The 21,594-nt window shown below is 46.5% G+C and overlaps 1 protein-coding gene across 1 annotated transcript in view; it reads right to left on the bottom strand.

Annotated features, from left to right (window-relative positions):
• CUL5 (cullin 5) overlaps nucleotides 1–21,594 on the bottom strand; it is a 787,955-nt gene that overhangs the window by 707,337 nt on the left and 59,024 nt on the right. The window lies entirely within an intron of this gene.

A 21,594-nucleotide genomic window follows, 5' to 3' on the forward strand; every position in this document is an offset into this window, starting at 1 on the left:
GCAGATATCTTTATTGCAAACAACAAGAAAATTGCCTCCCCACCACAATTTTTACACGAAATTCAAAAGGTCAAAAAAGCGTTTGTCAAGTTTGACGAGGTATTTATTAGTACCGACTATTTGTATATACTTTACATTTTTGAAAAATCTTTTTTACGACAAAAAAAGGGCACTATACATCCATATATTTACATTATTATACATATTAATTTACAACCAAATAACAGTGCAAAACAGATTAAGAAAGACATGAATGCTAACATTCTACATAAAGCACAAGACAGTTAAACAAAACCATACGTGATAAATTTGTGTATCAAAAAATTGGACATACAAATGAAATGTACTTGTATAGATTCAGAACAAAAAGGAGTGTAGTCATTAAATGGCACCTATTTAAACCAGCAATTGCTGGTAAACTGCTTTGAATAACAAAACAGATCCTCCTCGTAAAATGCCGACGCGTTTCGATTCCAGGACTGGGTGCCTGTGATCTCTTCAGGGCGTTATCATTGTATCTATGAAAGATGTAAAAAAACAAAGTTTTATTTACAAATGTCGGACTCGACTGCATTCTAGTGACGCTCAGTTGGTGCAAATCAAATTAAGGAGTACCAAATTGTCTTGAGAAGGGGCTCTTCAGGGATCACTGTGTACACTTGAGTGACTGCTCACTGAAGTGTTAAAATGATAATTACAGTACAGACAGCCTCCTTCCACACCTTTGCCCCACAGGATGGGACAAGGGATTTATCTTATGCATTCATACTCATATTGTACCTGCTCATATTTACCATATTATCCTTTGGTGAGTGCTTATATAAGGTTACTTGTTTTAACTTAGTTGGGGTGTTTGGTCAGCAAGAGCTGAACATGCTGAATTGGCAGGCAATTTGAAGCTCATTATGCAACACTGTAGGGACGGGGTCTGAGAGGAAGTCTCTGCAGAAAAAGATAGCATGCAACATGTCAGACAAGTCAGGTTTTGTCAGTGGCGGCTGGTGAAATTTGAAAGTGGTGGCGTAAAACAATTGTCGTACTTCACTGCGGCGAGCGAGCCTGAAACACCTACGGGGGATTCGGGGGTTCTCTCCCTTAGAAAATTTTGAAAAAAGAGAGGGCAAATGGTGCATTTTCAAGCAAACCAGAAGGTGTGAAGAACAGCTCAGTCAATACTACTGTTTAGAGATGTGGGAGTTAAGAAACCTTTTAGAAGTGTGACACATAATGAGAATGCTCTGGGAATATGGAACTAAAATTAACAGCAATTTACTGGTACCGCAGTAGCACAACTATTCCTAATCATACTGGGTAGAATCCTTTATTAAATTGCCATTTTTTATGAGCTATAGAGGACAATCTTTGCGTATGCTGATGTAAATGTGTCCAACTGTTTACATAGATGTGTCTGGGATTTCAAACACAGGCGACCCGGAGAAGAAAAGGCAGGAAGATTGAACAAGCCACGGGTACCTCTGGAACAAAGGGGATACGTTTCACTCGTGGAAAGGAGGGTTGGAGAACTATCATGGTCTTCCGTATACGGGACTTCTTTACTTGCCATCTATCACAACTAGACTGCTAAAACTTCCTCACTCATGACAATTAGACTTCACAGCATACATCTGACCTAGAACAGTCTAGAACCAACCTAAAAAGTTTCTGAGAAGGAAACCCATGTCCTCCACAAGATAATTCGCGTCAACAGTGGTGAGCAGGAGGTTGCAACATCTGCCCTTCCTTCTTTGTTGGTGCTCCTTCGTAGTTGCAGATGCACACCCACTTAAAGAGACTGGTTTGTCAATGCAGAAGTCAGGCGTTCCTGGCATACCACCGTAATATATACCCTGTTTTTAATTTCCCACATGAAATGATTGCTATGTGCCCCATTTTTTACTTAACTGAATTGTTTCACCCCCGAAGAGCCGGGGACACCATTCACTGAATTTAAAGCTAGTGTCAGAATGGCACGTGGCAGTAAAATACCACTTAGACATTGGTTCAAGTCCAGGTCGAGGATCTAAATAAAATACACGTAGGTGGTCCTGCTTGGCGCTTATCCCCTGTCCTTACTGAGCCACCTCACACAGTGACAACCGCTGATCTGGAGGGAGAAAGCCGGGTCACATAATCTCAAATGTTTGTCTCCCATCCGGGCGCAGTGAACGGAGCTGAGGTCACTGTCAGGCCGGCAGTGGTTTTACCCACCCTCTGCATCAGTACCACACAGTGTGTGTTGGTTGTCCCTTATCTACTGGAAACATTCAAAAAGGAAACATTTAGAGTGTACAGTAAATTGCAGTAGCAATGAGCTAAGGACCAAAATGTAGATTTTTCAATTAAAGTCAGACTAATTGCATTTACCTAAAAGGTAACTTCTGGCATTTTTAAATTTGTTGTTAAAGCGATGAAGAGCTCACCTGAATCTTTATAAGAGACGTATTAGGCTAGAATAACTTAACGATGCAACCTAATACAAAATGTCTGCCAAGTTCAAGAACCCACCACGACATGCAATTTATTTAAAAGTATTTTTTTTCCAGATTCTACTTAGCAAAATATGTTTCACACGATCAACGGATTTTGGTGGCACTTTTATATGACCCAAATGTTGTTAGGTAACTGCAGCTTGCATTCTCTCGTTAAGGCTACTGGTATCTCGAACAAAAGCCTGCATTCCTCTCTTATAGAGTTTCCTAAGTGTGGGACAGCTAACTGTAAGGAGAGCAAGTCGCATTAAATAAATAAAAGTACGCAAGAGCTTGAGTTTGTGTCTTTGAAAAGAGCATGACAGCATAATCCCCAAACAGTCAATAGATGCAGCTTCCTTGCTAGATTTAATCCCTGTAACGAGAAGATACTCCTTTTCAGCAGGTATGCGAACCCTTGGGCTATCTTGCTGGATGAGATGCGTGGGGTGGACGTGCATGGGGTTCCACGGAGGCTTAAAGGGGACCAACTGTTACCGAGTTGGTGCCCAAAGTTATGCAGGTCACGTGCACACAATTGTCCATCCTCGGTTCCCGTCTTAACCGGTCCTCGCGTGTGGAGTTTTAAGTGAACCTTGTGCACCGCATCACCCCAAACCCCTAGAACATCCTGGACCAATGAGAAGCGATTACAAAGTACTTTGCAATGGATCTGAGCGGCCTGACCAGGCCTACGACCTTTTATTGCGCTGGGGTTTACATACCATTACACCGGATGGGCAGGACCTTGCAGCATCGTGTTTCTGGACCTTGAATCCGTCCCATGAGGGGGTCTCAGGTGGTTGCGGGGGATGTGCGCTGGTTCACGGGGGGAGCGGGATGGAAATTCAAATAAAATCAAAAACGTACCTTCCACCGGGACATGCAACACCGCTGCCTCAGCTCCTGCTGCTCTAGTCCTGGCGCGATTTAGGCAGCCTCCTTCCTCCTGCTCCCCTAAGCTAATCACAATGCTGCAATGGCAGCGTTGAGATTGGTGATGCGCAGTGGAGAGCGCCCCAGTCGGGCCATTTTCTATAAGTAGGCTGCATTCAGCAGCCTACATAGAGAAAAAGGGAGAGTGCACATGACTGAGTTGGTCGGTCCTTGGGCCGACCAGTCAGGTAATACCCACAACAGTGGGCAAAGCCACTCACCCCCTGCCTTGGAGCAGGACCGCCCACCCACCCGCCTCCAACCAGGCACTCCAGGCACTTCTGCTTTCTCCCAGTGTGAGAAGTAGAAACATAAAATGGTAGTTTACCATTTTATGTTTCTGCCTTCGCGCACTATGAGAAAGCAGTGAGGCGACTCTCCCACGCCCCAATGAAGGAGCCGTCACTGAGTTTTGTTCTTTCATATATATTTGGTTGCCTGGCTAGACTTTTGTTAGACAGTCATTGTCTATGAACAATGAACTTTCTAAAAAAAGGGAGGGGATACAATAAAATGGGTGCCAATTTACCTCGCTCCAACCCATTCGGAAGGTGAATAGTCTGTACAATAACATTAGTCATTTAATTCTTACAACCGAAGCCTAAATTGATGCTCTTCCAAGAAGCTCAATTGTTAGTTAAAACTTTTAATTTACGGTGGCCAGTGTTGTGGACGTGTTATGGGCAGCTTGCTGAATCTGTTTTTTCAACGTCACAGTTCTCTTCTTGTAACACTGCAAACTACAAACAAGCATTTACAATGCAATGGTTTCGCCTTTTGAAAAGTTTGAGCTATTGGCATTGTAAATGACAACATTTTTATTTATGTGTTAGTTTTGAAAACAGATAAATAATTGGCATTGTCATTTACAGTGCCAATAGCTTAATCTCTCGCAAATGCACACACAAACACACAGACCCCCCCCCCCCACACAGAGAGCCCCACATGAAATCAAATGCTGTAGAATGCACTTGGTGGTGAATAAATGCATGTGCTGTCACCGACACACGGCTGTATATCTGTCCCTGTCTCCTTGGTGGGGTCTCTCTGATCCGGTATTGTGAACACAGCCGCTCCTGGCAGGTTTGAGCTATCAGCCTGGCGTCCCTAGATGGCATCGGGGAGGAGGTTGAGACAGGGGACGGGGGTGGGACACAGGGCTACCAGGTCGAACGGTGCATACAGCATCCTCAGGAAGGGGCCTGGAGCGCAGTGGGGACAGGCGCCTGCAGCAGCTGCAGCGCACAGAACGTTGGAAACACTGATTCGTGCTGTGGCACTCTAGAACAGAAGCGTGTTAATGCATCCTCAATCAGGCGGGGTGTGTGCTGGCTAGATTTAGAGGGACGAGTGACAACTAATTACAGACCAAGCGACTCCCAGCCGGCAAACATGCCTGGTGTGACAGGCAAAATGTGGACACAGCTATCTTCTCGCTTGTACACTCACGTTAGTAGGTCAAATAATAAAAAAAAAAAAATTAGGTAGCTGTAATGGGGTAATGATTTATTGGGAGAATATTGCGATGGGAGGGGGAGCCATAACACTGAGAATATCAACAAGTCAAAATGCGACAGATTCAAGTTTTATTAATAAGCCCCGGTCATGACTAGTAGGATATCTCAAAATGTTGCAAACTCATTGAGCGTTTCTTGCCTCTTATGCTGACAAAAAACTTTTAGCAGAAAAAGACACTGATCCAATCAAGTAGACCAGGGGAAAACACGGTCACGGAGCCCATAATCTAAAGATGTAAACCAGATAAATTATTATTTTGGGTTAAAAGGGCTCCCAATAATCAGGAAAATCGCAGTTGTCTCCGAATGACATGAATAAACAGCCCCTCAGTATAGAACTTCCTATTTGAAACCGGTGTGCAGCAGTCCTTCACCCATGCCGATTGCAGATCAAGTTAAGTCTATTACAATGCGGCGCTAGACAGTGAAGAGTGTCTGAGACCTTTAGTTACAGACCGTGTGGCGCTTGCGTTACAAAGACTGTGAGGAGCTTGAGCAGGTGGTAAATGTCTAAGTAAAACCCTTCGGTAAAGAGAATAACACGCAGAGCAGCACAGGCTAATTCAATCAATATCCGCACAGTTTTCACCCATTCCAAGAGGTGTAAACTCATAATAGGAGTGTAAAAGGGCAAAGGCGCTTTAACAGTAATCGCGGCTGGCCGGGGTCCCTGCCCATGCACTCCTGACTCATGATCTGAGCCTTCAGTTTATACTATGGTGGAGAAGGCACGCCTCAAACTCTCGCAATCTAACCTCCTTCAAAACCCGAAAGCTCCAATGCGTAGAGCTTCAGTAACGTGCCATACACATACTGTTGCTTGTATTCGCACCCTTCTATGCCACCCTAAACAGTTACCCCACTAGCTGGTAACAGCGCTATATAAAGAAATAACTTGGCAGCAGTCCCCTTATCAGCCGCTCCGTTGGCCCCCACCAATGTCGGCGCCACCTGCGCCCCAGAAGCAACTCTGTACGGTGCTGACGCATCACCGGCCCAACAAACTAAACACTACACCACAACAGAGCCGAAGCCATCTCCACAACACACACGACAGCAGGGGAATGTCGGGGTGCAGGCAGCCGCCCGCTGTCCCGAGCCCTGCACTTCACTTCAGCATCCCAGTCACACATTCGCCCCCTCCTGATCCCGCAGTGAGATCACGGCCTGGGCCTCCCATCACTGCTGTTGCCGGGGTAACTGAGAACACAACATTGGCATGACTGCTGCACTGCGAGTCCGCGCGGAGTGGGAGGGCGGGGGCCACAGTTATAGACGAGGCACATTTCTGAATGAGAGAGGTACTATTATGAAGCCGTGCATAATGGAAGGCAAAGCGCAGTTGTCTCCGAATGACATGAATAAACAGCCCCTCAGTATAGAACTTCCTATTTGAAACCGGTGTGCAGCAGTCCTTCACGCATGCGGATTGCAGATCAAGTTAAGTCTATTACAATGCGCACATGCCAGAAGGCTAAGAATACCACATATGTGCAGAAAAAAAGTAAAAAACAAAACCTTCAGAAACAACAATCCCTGGCCTTCAAACATATATTACAGATTGTGTACTGAAAGCAGTCACCCCTGCGGATAGACTCGATAACATAAGGCAATACAGGAAGCATGCCAGAATGGATTCAGCATAGTAGAAATATAGATGCCGCCGAAATTAACAATCGTGCCCTATAGCCCCTATTAACTAAATAAATCTTCACTTACAGCAAGTCCGTGGCAAACAGTCACCAAACCAACGAAGTAGAAATCACCTGACCAGTTGGCGCCGAAGAACTATAAGGACATACGTGAGCTGAGTAAGACGTGCGCTGATAGGTTAGTGCTATTGTCAATGGTAAACAAACACGGAATGTTGGAGTCCGCCGCGTCGTGAAGTCATGAAGCCATTGTAGAACAGTGAAAACTGAAAATAACGGTGCATAGACTTTCGCTGCATAGTGATGATAATGTCACCCTGAAATGGTAATAGTGAAAACAACATAGAAATGAACCAGTGACGGTGCCGAAGAACGTGAGCTTAGTAAGACATGCGCTGATAGGGTAGCGCTATTGCCAATGGTAAACAAACACGGAACGTTGGAGTCCGCCGCGCAGTGAAGTAATGAAGCCATTGTGCAATAGAGTTAGTGATGCGCACGCGTGCGCGAAAAAGTGCGGCTCACACTGATATTTCGTAGTTGATTGTTTTTCTTTTCCGATGGGTGCAGTGCGGCTTCTTTAAGACAAGCACCTACGAGGACACGGGGGGGGTGGGAGAGGACACGGACGGCGGGAGGGGGCGTGAGAGGAAACAGGGGGCGTGAGGGGGGCGGGAGAGAACACGAACGGCGGGAGGGAGGCGGGAAACGTGCCGGGGAAAAACACTCACGATGCCTCCGCCCCAATACATCTGTCCCAGTGCTGCTCTGGATGTGGTGCCTCGGGTGACTGCTCTGAAACAAACAAGCACCTACGAGGACACGGGGGGGGGCGGGAGAGGAACGGACGGCGGGAGGGGGGCTGGAGAGGACACAGGGGGCGGGAGAGGACACAGGGGGCGGGAGGGGGGCGGGAGAGGACACGAACGGCGGGAGGGAGGCGGGAAACGTGCACAGGACAGCGAGGGGAGGGGGGACGGCGGGAGGAGGGACACAGAGTAAGGCAGGACAGCAGCAAGCACGGCCCGGCCGGACCAGATTCGGGGGCGTTCCCGGCTTTTGGCTGACGTATCATGACGTAGCCAAAAGCCAAAGATTCTCGGGAACGCCCCCGAATCTGGTCCAGCCATGACGGACGCCTCTCTGTTCCAATGGCTAGCCTCCATTTATGGAGCTAGCCAATGAAACAGAGGGCGGGACTAAGAGTACACACTAAGAGACATAAGATTTCTCTGGGGGCGGAGCTAAAAGCTCCGTTCCCCAGTCGAAACCTAAAAATAAAGGCTTTAAAAACAAGCATTTGCAATGCAATAGGTCTCGCATTTATGCAAGTTTAAGCTAATGGCATTGTAAATGACAATGCCATTAATTTAGGTTTTAAAAACCAAAATATAAATAAAAGGCATGGTCATTTACAATACCAATAGCTCAAACTCGTGTATATGCGAAACCTATTGCATTGCAAATGCTTGTTGTTGTGGAAGTATTCTCTAAAAATTGATCTGGGTTGAAGAATAATCTATCAATAAAAAAACAGAGTCTGCAAACATAGTAACATTTTCCACTGAAGAGCCCCTTCTGCCACCCACAGAAAATTTGGGGATATTTCCTTACCTCCACCCACCCTTGAAGGGCATTTAATTATCCCCATGACACACCTATATTTTCCTTATTATAAACAACAAAAAAGAGTGTCCATGAGGAAAAAATTGCATCCAGCACAGGATTGAGAAGAAGAAAATGAAATCAACCTATGAGGGAGTCACTTAGGGATTTCTTAAGAAGCCCTCACTCACCACCCTGGGTGGTGACATGCTTCATCATCGGGCCCACCAGGAGAAGCCGAATGCCTCCCTGGTGTGCTACAACGCCAGATTACTGCGGAGCTGGGTTTTTTGTGACAATAATGTGCAAAAAATGTGGGTTTAAAAAATACCAACAAGCTATACCAAACAAAAAACTTTATTCTGTGGTTAGCTGGGCATTGATTAAAATGTATGTGTCGGGAAATTTACCAACTAATGTGTTGGGTGTTTTCCCCTTTAGAGTGGGGTCTTTGTTGTTTAGAATTATGACCTGGGGGACTGAGAGTGTCTCTTCCCTCTCTCTCTAGTTGTTGTTATTATTAATACACCTATATTTTCCACCATTTTTCAGGGTCGGAAGAAGTCGTACCCTCAAAGTTGTAAGTTTGTATGTGTTTACAAAATTCCTGGCATTTCTCACCCTGACACGGGCATTCACGCCCACAGAAGGAAATGTATTTGAACAGAAAGCTCCGCATAAAAGTGACTTCTGTGCATTATAGAATTTCATCATAAAAGTTATTTTGACCTCAAATAAAAGGCTTTTTTTCGAGAGCGAGTCGTTCCGAAGTAGTTAATGATTTAGTGAACAGGAACCATTTGCATCACTTCCAACTTCACAGCCTTCAGCATGTATACATGGATCCTGCCTTTCAGTGATGGCTTTATTGCCCGCATTCCAGAACTTATATTGTAAGGAGCTAGTTTCTCATTATAGTAAGCATTTGTTTGTATTAGACTTCAATATATATGGCACGTTAATTTAAGTCGACATGTTGGACTGTTTTCATTTACTTGTTGCACACAATACTAATTTGGGCAGAAAGAAATACAGGCACTGTGATCTGTTCAGAGTAATTTGTGTTTCTGTAAAAAATAATGATAAAAGATAGTGGTGGCTTCTGCTTCCACCGCATTCGCCTCTCACCAACTCCAAATATGGCAGGCTATTATTTAATTTAGAGAGCCACATATATCTCATATGCTTTACAATTTTACAATTCGCTGTCAGGTGCCACCATTTTATTCTTTCAGGAAAGCGCAGGAGTGACAATTTAAAATAAAGTACGGCCCCCGCTCTTGTCTGGCAGTGGCATCCGTTTGACAACTGCAGGCATGAACTGTAACTCATAATGAAAGTAACTTGAGGCCTCTGCCAACCATTGACCGCCTGACAATAATAAATGCATGGGAATCACAAAAGCATTAAGTAAATAAATAATTAAGCGTGGCCGCTATAGTTAAAGTGGACGCACTATAATTTAAATATATACATTAGTAAAACCAGAGGGCCTGCTGAGATGTTGTGGGTGGAATAGGGGAGATAATTAAAGAAAGAAAAAGTGCTTACTGACTTATGAAGGAGACCATGTAATGCCGCAAGTATAAGATCCAGTCCTCATGGGAGGTAACAAAAAGCGACAAGGCGGTAACAAGGAGGGACTAACAAGCCTCATAATCAATCGGAAGCTAGCATTTATCAAGGACAATGACACAAGACAATGAAAAATATGGAAGGAGAGTGGGCGAGCCTTCCACAGCATACTCTACTACAGCATGCCTCACAGAGCGAGCAGTGTATGGGCGCTGCCGTGAGGCTCCACCTAAAAACTTACTGGTGTGGCCTAGGATGATGTTCTGCCATTTAAAGGATTCACAAGGTAATCAAGAGGGATAGCAATCATGCACAAAGCTACCCATCACAATGGCTAAAAAATTGGATGTCTTGGATGGGATTACGCAATCGATGAACAATGCCAAATTTACATTAATGTGTGTATTCACCCCTCAACGCAAGGAAGAAACTATGGGGAAATAAAATAAAATCTGATACCTTCTACACAAGGTCCCTTCATCAGTCCTAATAATGGCAGGAAACTGCAATGACTTCATGGAGGTAGGATAGGAAAAATGTAATTAGTTTCGGCTGTGGGTGAATCCTAATATTTATTTTTACATCTTTTATTGAGTTTTGTCTAACAACATAAACATCTCAGTCATGGATATCCCTATTTCACTCTCAAATTGTCCACTGCTTGAGTGCCCCTGCCGCATAACAACCCCCGCTATTATTAGCCCCACCTCTGTCAACATAGACATCTTTGCTGCCATGAAGATGCCTTCCGCTGCAGAGATTCGAACCAGAGGTATTCCATGTGCATATTAGATGTGTGAAGTTTTCTTCACACTTCATTTCCACTAGCGTAAAACTACTCTACACAGTTTGGGCTTCCATTGGGGTTGTGAGTTTAAGAAATATCCAGAAATCAGCACTACCTTTTTAAGACCTCAAGGCTGTTATGTAGTGACTCCTGGTAGACTTGCAAGTTTTATTAATGCAATGGGCTTTAGAGACATATGGAGATACAAAAGCTGCACAGCAGCAGTATTCTTTACATTGCAATGTATATAATGTGTTATGTCAGTTTCATACGTCTTTATTCGAATATTTCATCATAAAAGACAACCTTAAAAACCATAAACACCATCATCATCCTGAAACACATCTTACCCTGATTATAAAAGGTTAAAAGCCATTCTGGCATTACATTAAATATTTGAGCATAAAACTAGATGATTACATAACAATACATATCACTCTAAAACCACAGAAGAATACAACAAAATAAAATGTGTAGTTTTGGTGGCAGACAGGAGCATATATAACATCAGAATTAATAACTAAAATTTAACCTCTGTCTATGTTCTTAGTTCTGACAATCCATGACCAGCCCAGAAACTTTGCTACTGCGATTACCACAGGTTCCGTTGTATCAACCCTCATAATCCGCAGAGCCTCCTGCCCCACCCGTGTTCCCATATTTTTGCAAATTGGTTTAAGCCATTTATTCCGGGGGGCTAAGTATGTTGGGCATACAAAGAATAAATGACCAAGGAATCCCTTCTGGTCCTTACAACAGGGGCAGCACTCGTTCTCCTGACCTTTCCATTCATGCGTAAACGTTCTTACTGGAAGCGACCCAACCCTAAACTGGTGATAGAGCTTTCTATCCCCACTCTTAGTAATGATATCCCAGTATTCGTCTAGCGATGGTTCAAGTTTATGTTCCAGGAACCTGCCCGATAAAGATGAAGTATTTATCTGGTCAATATGATGTTGCCTTATGGAAGACCAGTATAAAGCTTTAAATACCTTTTTAGAGGGAAAAACATTATTAACCGGGTCAGTCCACAGATGGCTCAGGCCCATGTTCTCTAAAAGCATTCTTACTTTTTTGAACCAGAGAATATTCCCCGAGCCCAACACTGATCTGACATCCATAATTTCGTTAGCAAAAAGTGCCAGTTCCGGGGTGGACCAAATTCTCCTCCACAGGGCCACCGGTTTAAAGCGTGCCACATCATCGATTGCATGACAGCCTAAATCCAGTAACAAAGGCTTCAAGGGGCTAGAATGAGGAAGGCCTACTAGTTTTCTAAAAAAGTTATTTTGGAGTCTCACGATTATCGATAGATCCGCAAAAGCCCAGAGGTCCGCGCCGTACAAGATCGCTGAACTGATCTTGGCATTATACATTTTCAACGCAGGACCTATCCTTTTCGTAAGTGAGGTTCTCTGTTCTTTAATTAAACACCCTGTTAACTGTGAAAACTTAAGGGAAAGAATGTCGAGCTGGGTTTCCAGCTGAGCTTATTTTCTAACACAACCCCTAAGTATGTCATGACTTTTACCTGTTCCAGATTGGAATCATTCATAGTAACATGACCAAACAGAGGTCTTTTTTTTGTTAAAACCATAAATTTTGTTTTGGCAACATTGACCTGGAGGTCATTAATTTGGCAAAATTCCTCAAATTTGTTTAGGGCGGTTTGAAGACCCTTCTGGGATTTTGATAATATCAGCGTGTCGTTCACAAAAATAAGTAGCGGAAACTAATGTGTTATGTATAATCAATTATTTATGCCCAATGATGAAGTGGTCCCTATAAAAACAAACAGTGGAGTTCTTGGCTTGGGGAACTTCTTGTCACTTGTCTATACTGGTGACTATTTGAGAACGGGCTATACTCAAGATGGGATCTGGAAGCTAAATGCTTGGGAAGAAAGCTCTGCTCTGTGGTTATTCGTCCATTCTACACAAGACAACTACTGGGCCAAGGATACAGAGAGACACCTTCAAGAATTCCAGAAAGCGATATAACATCAATGGAGATGGAACTCACTAAAGTTAGAGGAGCAAATGGTCAGATGCAAACGGAAGAGGTTCCTGGTCCAGAAACATTTTTTAGAGCACATAAAAAATCTTCGACAAAGAACTTGCAAACAGTAAGCTACTGGTTGCACGAAGTCTGATTCTATGGCAGGACCGGAGGCTTCAGATTAGGCTTTATCTGTCTTCGATTTATTACAGATTCATAGCTCCAGCGGCCTTTTTTTAAAAACAAACACATGAACAAACTATATTTCCCATGAACATAAGGGAAAATAGAAACAAACGAAAGTCCATCAGAAGGCAGCCAATCCTGTGAGAGGACGTCCCATAACTTCCCCCACGGACGCTCTATCCTCCTCTTTCTTCGCTGCTCCAGCAGCTTTCAGATGAGTGCATTACTTTTCCGCTCATGTATGCTGATTTTCACCTTTAATAAGTGTTTTTAATGCCAGGTTTGTGTGTCTGAGGTGCGAAATTGCCCTGTGTTTTACCGCGGCGCATTTCTCAGGTTTTTATTGGCCGCGGGAGCGTTTGTACACTCCTACCGGCCGCGACGTTGATCAGGCTCTCGCTGCCGTGCGGCCTCCTGCCGCTAGGAGACCGCACGCCTTCTGCCCGTTGCGCACTGTCAGTGCGTTTACCCCCCGCGGCAGCCAGTTGTCTGTTTTCTGCTTCCTCAGGCATACAGCGTTTTTTATACAGACGCGCTGCGGCTGCGGGTGAAGATTCTTGACGTTTGGGTATTGTTTTCATTAAGAGAGCCCCCGTCTGGAGCCAGAACACCCGTGTGGCAGGTAGAATTACTGTGCAGTGTGTGGGACCGGCCCAGGCAGGTGTCAGCTCTGAGAATTAGGAGGGAGTATTCTTTTGGTCCCAGGCCCTTGTAGGCTGTTCAGGGCTACGCCCTGTGTATTTTCTTAGGGGACTCCCCTACATAAAACCCGTTTACTGTCTGGGTGATTACAGGTACCCTCATGGAATATGAGGATTATTATGAGGAGGAGGTCATGAACTTAGCAGTGGACGACCACTTTTGCAAGGTCATGGACTCCTCCATCCTCAAGGCAGTCTCTCAAGTGGTTGAGCCTTTGGAGAGGAAGATTGAGAAACTGCAATTGCAGTGCCTGTTACCCTTCAATCAGATGGAAGACCTGTCGGGTCCAGAAACCCCCTTACATCCGGGCCAACCGTCCCCTAGTGTAGCGGAACCTAAGACCAAGCGCTCTGAAGAGGCAGGGGTGGATACCGACGCTTTTGCGTGCCTCAAGAAGGCTTTCATGGAGACTAAAACCTCCGCTCCTCCCAGCAAGACAGAAGAGGTCCTAGAGGTACCCTCTGGGGCCCCTGACGCCGCCACTACTCTGGACCCAAATGAGTACCCCCCCCCCCCCCCCCCCCCAGACCTCAGACGGAGACGGGGACCCGGAGCGGTCATGGCGCCCTTCCAACCCTGCCCCTGTGAAGTCCCCAGACACTTGTTCGGAAATGCTTAATCCGGATGACTTGTTGCACCCGCGTTCCACGCAATGGACTCCGGCCCCCAAGGTGGCAGCCTACATGGCATCTAGACTCCGTAAGCCCCTGGATCAGGAGGTGCGGAGTTGCCTGCGCGCTAAGTGCCAGTGGCCTATCCTAGAGGGAAAAGTCGCCTAGCCAAAATTCTAGACATGGTGAAAGACGCAAAGGCCTCAGGAACTCTTATATCTCCAGAAACCCTCTCCAGTTGGGCGCAGAGGGCTGTTATATTCTTAGGTAACGCCAATGTAGCGATCGACAGAGCGACGTAGGTCCCTCCTTATAAAAATCGACCCTAAGCTTGGAGAGTTGGCAATGTCAGAAGCAGGTCCAATTGCGGAGGGCTTCCTCTTTAGGGATCCCTTCGTTAAGGAACTAGGCAAGTTCGTGAACACGTTTAATTCATTGGACAAGGCACAAACATCTATTAAAAGTATCTTCACCCCTCGTGTTTTTGACGCAGCCGGTCAAGGAAGGGGGGGCTCGGCCGACCGTGCTCCCAACAGAGCCTCCTTCAAGCAAGGCGAGTCCCAGAGGGGACAGTGCCAAGACCAGGAGAGGTTCGGAAACTTTTATCCAACCATAAAGCTACCCCCGTCGCAGGGGAGGCTGTGGGCGTGGAATGGTTCCTATAGTAACCAGTCAGGTAAGACTCCAGGAGTTGGGGGTGGTGCAGTTGGGAGGCAGGCTTCAGTTTTTCTTCACAACTGGTCTTTGCTCACCTTCGACGCTTGGGTTTTACAAACCGTCAGAGGGTTCCAGATAGAGTATGCAGATTTGCCGACCCAACCTATTCGCCCCAGACCCCTCACGTTCACGCAGGAGCAAGGGGAACTCATAAGTGAGCTGTGACACCCTCCTCTCTTTATCCCCGAGGGTTTCTCAGCAATATCTCCTTGGTGGAGAAGCAGGATTGAGGCTATCGCCCGTGATAAATCTGCGGGAGTTCAATGGGTGGCTCATTTACCGCCATTTCAAAATGGAGGGTATCCAACTCCTGCGGGATCTCTCACAGCCTCAGGATTGGATGGTCCGCATGGACCTCAAGGATGCTTACCTGACAATCCCTATTTTTATCTCCTCACAGACGTTTTCTACAGTTTCAGTGGAGTCCCCAGATCTTAGAGTTCACCTCCCTCCCTTTCAGACTGTCTTCCGCTCCGCGATGTTTCACCAAGGTGATGAAACCGTGGTGGAACGTCTCCGATCAGAGGGTGTCTGATTGATCATTTATCTGGACGATATACTCACTATGAGTCAATGTCCCCAACGCCTGTTGGCTCAGCTGCAGCGAGCCGTGTCCCTCTTGGAATCTCTCGGCTTTGTCATCAACAAGACCAAGTCGGATTTGATCCCTTCTCAGAGAATGCAGTTTCTGGGATTAAAGCTGGACTAGGTCGAGGCAACCTTGTCCCTACCCTCTCGGAAGTTGGCCAAGATCAGGCACAAACTCAAACGCACGCTATCCCGAACTACGAGTTCCCTGCGCCATTTAGCCAGGGTGATAGGCCTACTTTCGTCAACGATTCAGGCAATTTTTCCGGGGCCCCTGCATTACAGGGCCCTTAAGCGTCTCAAAGCGTATCATCTGCACAGGGGTCTCACCTATTCCCAGATCGCGCCCCTCTCCGAGGAAGTGAAGACGGAGTTGTGATGGTGGATAGACCACATGGACGCCTGGAACGGGCGGGCGATTTTTGGCTCACAACCAGACCTGGTAATAGAGTCGGATGCCAGCGGGTCCGGTTGGGAGGCCCGTTGCGGAGAAGTGTCTACCGGAGGAGGATGGTCCTCTTCCGAGCAAGCCCTTCACATCAGTTGTCTCAAGTTGATGGCGGGCTCCTTCGCGGTGAAGTGTTGGACAAAAGACAGGATCCAAACTTCTGTCCTGCTAAAAAATGGACAATGTAGCAGCGGTACGCTGCATCAATCACTTCGGGGGGGACGCGGTCCAAGGCATTGTTGAATCTGGCACGAGACCTTTGGGAATACTGCCTAGCCAATCACATTTCCCTTGCAGCGGAACACCTGCAGGTTCATCGAACCAAGTGGCAGACTGGTGCTCCCGTCACTGGAAAGACACCAGTCTCTGGAAACTACACCCCAGTGTGTTCAGGGAGATCCAATCTCGATGGGGTCCCTTTTCGGTGGACCTTTTTGCCTCCCGGCTGGACGCCCAACTGAAGCGTTACTACAGTTGGTGACCGGATCCGGAGGCACTGGTGGTGGATGCATTTCTCTAGGATTGGAGCAAGGATCTAGGTTATGCGTTTCCCCCATTCGCAATGATCATGCGGCTGTCAACCCAGGTGAGGAGACAACAGGCGGACCTGGTGGCGATTACTCCAGTGTGGAGGTCGCAAGCCTGGTTTCCAGTTCTGATGTAACTTTCCAATCCCTCTACCCTTCAGTCCAAATCTCCTCCGGCATCCTCAGGGGAATCCCCATCACCTTCTGATCACGGGCGGTCTGCGGTTGATGGCCTGGCGGGTTACCGGCAATGCTGGGAAATCCCGGGCCTTTCGGAGGATGCTGCCGTTTTGCTCTCCAAGTCATGGGCTGAGAGCACCAATAAGATACCGATCGCATGGGCGCGGTGGGGAAGTTGGTGTCTGCGACAACAGGTGGATCCGATGGGGGCGGACGTTGTCTACATCCTTAATTTCCTAGCATCGCTCGCGAAAGAGGGCTTGGCATCGCTCGCGAAAGAGGGCTTGACCTATAGGTCGATCAATACCTTTCGTTCAATGATTTTGGCGGGCCATGTCCCAGTGGATAATCACCCAGTTGGTGAACACCCCCTGATTTGCAAGTTACTGCGAGGTATAAGGCATTCTGTTCCTCCAGGACCTCAATACCTGGTGTTATGGGACGTGAACAAGGTCTTAAACCTGTTTAGAAACTGGCCATCAAATAAATATTTGTCACTGAAGCAAATATCGGCTACGCTTGTGATGTTGCTATGTTTGGTTTCATGTCGCAAGGTGTCGGATGTGAGGGCCCTCGATATTACTGGTCGAATTTTCACTCCGGAAGGAGTTACCTTTACAATTTCTAGATGGACTAAGTGTGACTCCCAGTCGGTGTCTTACCCTGCTTTACCTGACATTCCAAAATTATGTGTGGTCAGAGCGCTTAAGGCCTACGAGGTGGTGACAGAAGATATACGTCCACAGCGCGTGAATTCATTTTTTATCGCTCTTATCAAACCACACAAGGCGGTTTCATCTTCCACGATTGCCAGGTGGGTCCGCTGGGTGATGCAGGAGGCGGGCATCGATACTTCCCTTTTTGGAGCTCATTCAGTGAGGGGTGCGTTGGCATCCAAAGCTTTCTCCCTGGGAGCGCGGCTGGAGGATATCTTGAATGCCACAGACTGGTCTTCGGACTCCACTTTCAAGAGATTCGATTTTAAACCAGTGGTATCAATGGGGTCATTGGTGGTGGACAAGCTTAAACAAGCCCAATCTGAAGCCGCCGGTCCTGCCATAGAATGCAAAATTTCCTAGCTAACGTGCAGGAAAGTTTCAATTCTATTAAGGAGGCAAGGATTAGCTCACCCGGATTTCTCATCCGACCCTCCCAGAATTTCTGCGTATGTACGGTGAGTAAATGTTTTACAGCATATGTTCTTTGTGATGGGAGTTTGGTATGGTACCTAATCTACCTTTGTCTGTTCGCGAATATCATGCTTACCAAATATTTTTTCCTAATATGTAGGGTTTCCCTAACCATTGGTCTTACCTACATGTTCTTTGGTTCTAGGATCGGAGAATGGTAAACAACCAAAAACCTGCCTGGACGGGGTCGCACAAAGAAAGAGGAGGATAGAGCGTCTGTGGGGAAAGTTATGGGACGTCCTCTCACAGGATTGGCTGCCTTCTGATGGACTTTCGTTTGTTTCTATTTTCCCTTACGTTCATGGGAAATATAGTTTATGCATGTGTTTATGTTTTTTTAAAAAGGCTGCTGGAGCTATGAATCTGTAATAAATTGAAGAGAGATAAAGCCTAATCCTGCGCGTCCTTAATAGAATTGCACGTTAGCTAGGAAATTTTGCATTCACCCTGATAAATTGGGTTTTCTTCCTCACACTTCTACTGGGCTGAATTTGCACAGACTTTATTATGGTCTATATAAATCAATGGCACTCAAGGGTCTCCATTGAGTAATACGGTCTTTGGATGCTGAGAAAGTACAGGATTCAACTGAGTAAAGAGTTTTTTTCTTCAGGCTGTGAGTGTTAGGGTGCAAACATACCTTCCAAGCATAGATTTCATTGCGTTAGAGCCAACTGCCTGTGTCAGGGAAAATATAACACTTGTGGTCACATTTCAGATGGGCCACAGCACACCCCCATCTAATTTATGCTAGGAAGTAAAGCTCTACCATTTTGGATCAGGGATGACCCTCACAGAGAGAGAATTACATGCCGAGATGGGAGTGAAGACATAATCTCCGTATAAGCGTACAACATTTTTAGGTCGAGGTAATATCCGGTCTGCCGAAGGCAGAACCGGAAGAACCGAGATTTAATGTTTCTTAGTGTGGACTATTTGTCCCGCCTCTGTTTTTGTCTCACTCCCATTGGCTGGCTTCCTAAACGGAGGCCAGCCATTGGAGGAGAGTGCTGTCCCTCCGAATAAGCTCCGTCCTTTTCGGATTTGGAGGTGTGTTCGGTGTTCTTCTTTCCACTTTTAGGCCACGCCCATTCTGAGAACACCGAACACGCCCCCAATCCAAAAAATTTGGAACGTTGCGTCCGTCCCCTGTGAGCTTGTCCGGCACTCACTCACCTCAGAGACGGCGCCGTGCCGCACCAGAGGTCCGCGTGAAAGCATGCAGGAGGGAGGCAGGACTCCTCCGAGGCTGGGACCTCTCTGGCCGTCTACGACCACATGACCTCTTCTGCCTCTCCCCTTGACACATGTATTTATTTCAGTTGTATTTGTTTTCCTCTCCTGCTATCCCCCATTTCCTCCCTGTGCACCCCCAGTCCCCTCCTCCCTAGACTCCTACACCTCTTAGACACCTTGTATTATTCCACGTTTCACCCTCCTCTGCTGCCCCTGTCCATCCGTTCTCTTCTCGGTCCTCTAACTCGCTTCTGTTTGCCTCTGCCCTCCTCCCCTTCTGCCGCTATCTCACTTCGCAACTTATCTGCCCGCCGTCCTCTATCTTACCTCTTCTGTACTTCTTCAACTCTCCTGGGTCTCTCTGCAGCCCACTTTCGTTCCCTCAGTGTTTCCCTCTCTCTCACTCTGATCTTTTCCCCTCTTGTCTCACTCTTACCCCGCTGAGGTGCTCCCTCGGTCACCCCCTCCGCCTCTCTCCCCTGCTTCTCTTCTGCCCCCTTCCACCGCCTCTCTTCACGCGTCCTCCCCTCCCGTCCTCCTCTCCCTGGCTCACATGCCCTGTGACTCGAGCCCGGGAGCGCCATGGTAACCTCCCTAACACAAGAGCCTCGCGGAGCGCAGCACTGCAGGTCCAGACTTGCCTCCTCAGGGATGGGGATGCCAAAGCGCTCCCTCAGTCACCTCCACCAGGCAGTGGCTCTAAGAGATGACCGAAGCCCTGAAGCAGCGGGACATTATATATATATTTTTGCAGTTTAATATAGCGCGTCTCAACCGGAAGGTATCAGAACGCTTTACATCGGCACTAGTTGCCTCACAGACGGATACATCCGTTTTTAGGCACCGGCAGATTAAGTGATCTGCCCAGAATCACAGGATGTTTGACCCTCCCAGGCTCGAACCTGGAGGCAGATTTACAAGGCCCTTGCGCCACTTTTGCATCACTTTTCGCATGGTAAAAGTGACGCAAAAGCGGCTTGTGAATCTGCCTCCTGGTTCCTAAGCTTCAAAGTCGGCCGCTCTAGCCGATTAGCCAAAGGCAGTACATTCTTTCCTGCCCCAGTGCTTTGTGGTACTTGCAGTCTATGAGAACATTCTCTTACTGACGGTTGTTCTATTCCTAAATGTTACCTATCTTTCCCCCTCCTCATCTCAAAGACACCTGACACAGCACACAGACCATAGTCTCACATCTCCACCCCCCCCCCCCCCCTCCCCAGCACTGGGGGCCCTGGTATCTCAGATTCTGTAACTAGACCCCTGCCGCGAGACATTCCTGTAGTCCGAGGCCTCTCAAGACTTAACCCTTGCTGTTCCTGGAGGGAGGCGTGCGGAAAGCGACAGCGAGGCCACCCCGCCTTGTTTGCACGCAGGGGCCACACGCATGCCTACCTCTTGCACAGATACACCAAATCTCACACAATGGGAGTAGTACCGCCCCACCGAGGGCTGGTCTCGCACTTTGGAGGGGTCTTGTTCATTGGTTGTGAGTCTCACACTGTTAGCCAAAGTAGAACATTCTGGGCTTAAAATTGAAATGAAAGTCTGACAGACTGCACAGGAGCACAGCCGGACAGACAGCGGATCTCAATACAAACACAGGAGCCAATCTTGCTCACTGAATTCACAACTTGGTGCAAGGGCGGAATTACATTGGAACTTCGGAGGGGGAGGGGTGATTAGGAGGTTAACCATTGGAGGTGGGCCTAAAAGGTCAAGCAAGGTCGGAGCTATCCTCAGAGCCAATACAAGAAAATAGAGTGGCAATTTGCATATTTTAACATATGAATACAATCTGACATGATAACAATAAACAGGTTTTATTGGATTAGACAATATTTATAGTCTACTAACATATGTATTTGAAAAGGGAGAATAAGTGATTTGACAACCAAAAATCAGCTTCTACAGACTTCCACACAAAGCACTTTAGAAACAGTTTTCTCCAAGTTATTACAAGATGAGGTCCCTTTTTGTCAATTTGCTGAAAATTTCTTAAGAGCAATGACAATGGACTCATGAAATATTTTTAATTCGAACTTAAAAAAAAAACCTCCTGTCTGACTGTTGCCCAAAGGTATGTTTTCAGTCTGCACATCGGGACATTGCAACATAGGCTTATTTGTGGCTGCACACGTACAGGGTTAACTCACGTGGTTTTGGAATGCGTGATTGATCTGATTCCTAATGCATTTTCCACTCGTACTGAGATTCCCTTAAAATAACTTTGCAACAAATGGTGCTCTAACATGCACAGCATGCAAGCCTTGCTTCAAACACACAGAATGTGCGGCTGACGAGCTTTGTCCTGCGAAGAAGGTCATTCCAACAGAAATAATGTCTCTTGATAGGATATGTTATGTAACAACAGCCATGCTTTTAATTCTGTTCTCAACCCCGCAGCTCATATAATGTCAAATCCACTAATGTATCAGTGTTGTTTTGAATCCTTTAGGGGCAATGTGCATTTTAAAAAACTTCAATAAAAAAATTCTTAAAAAAAAAAAAAATGCAACATTTGTTACTACTTTCTCCAAAGCTCATTTGAAAAGATTGGCCATCTTCTCCTAAATGTCTATACTAATTGTAGCAATTAGCATGGAGGGGCAACCTTGACGGGGGCATAAGAGGGACACCAGACAACATGGTTACCTTTTTAGGTCGAGGTAAT

The sequence above is a fragment of the Lissotriton vulgaris genome, chromosome 8 (assembly GCF_964263255.1).
Source record: "Lissotriton vulgaris chromosome 8, aLisVul1.2, whole genome shotgun sequence".
NCBI classification, from domain to species: Eukaryota; Metazoa; Chordata; class Amphibia; order Caudata; family Salamandridae; genus Lissotriton; species Lissotriton vulgaris.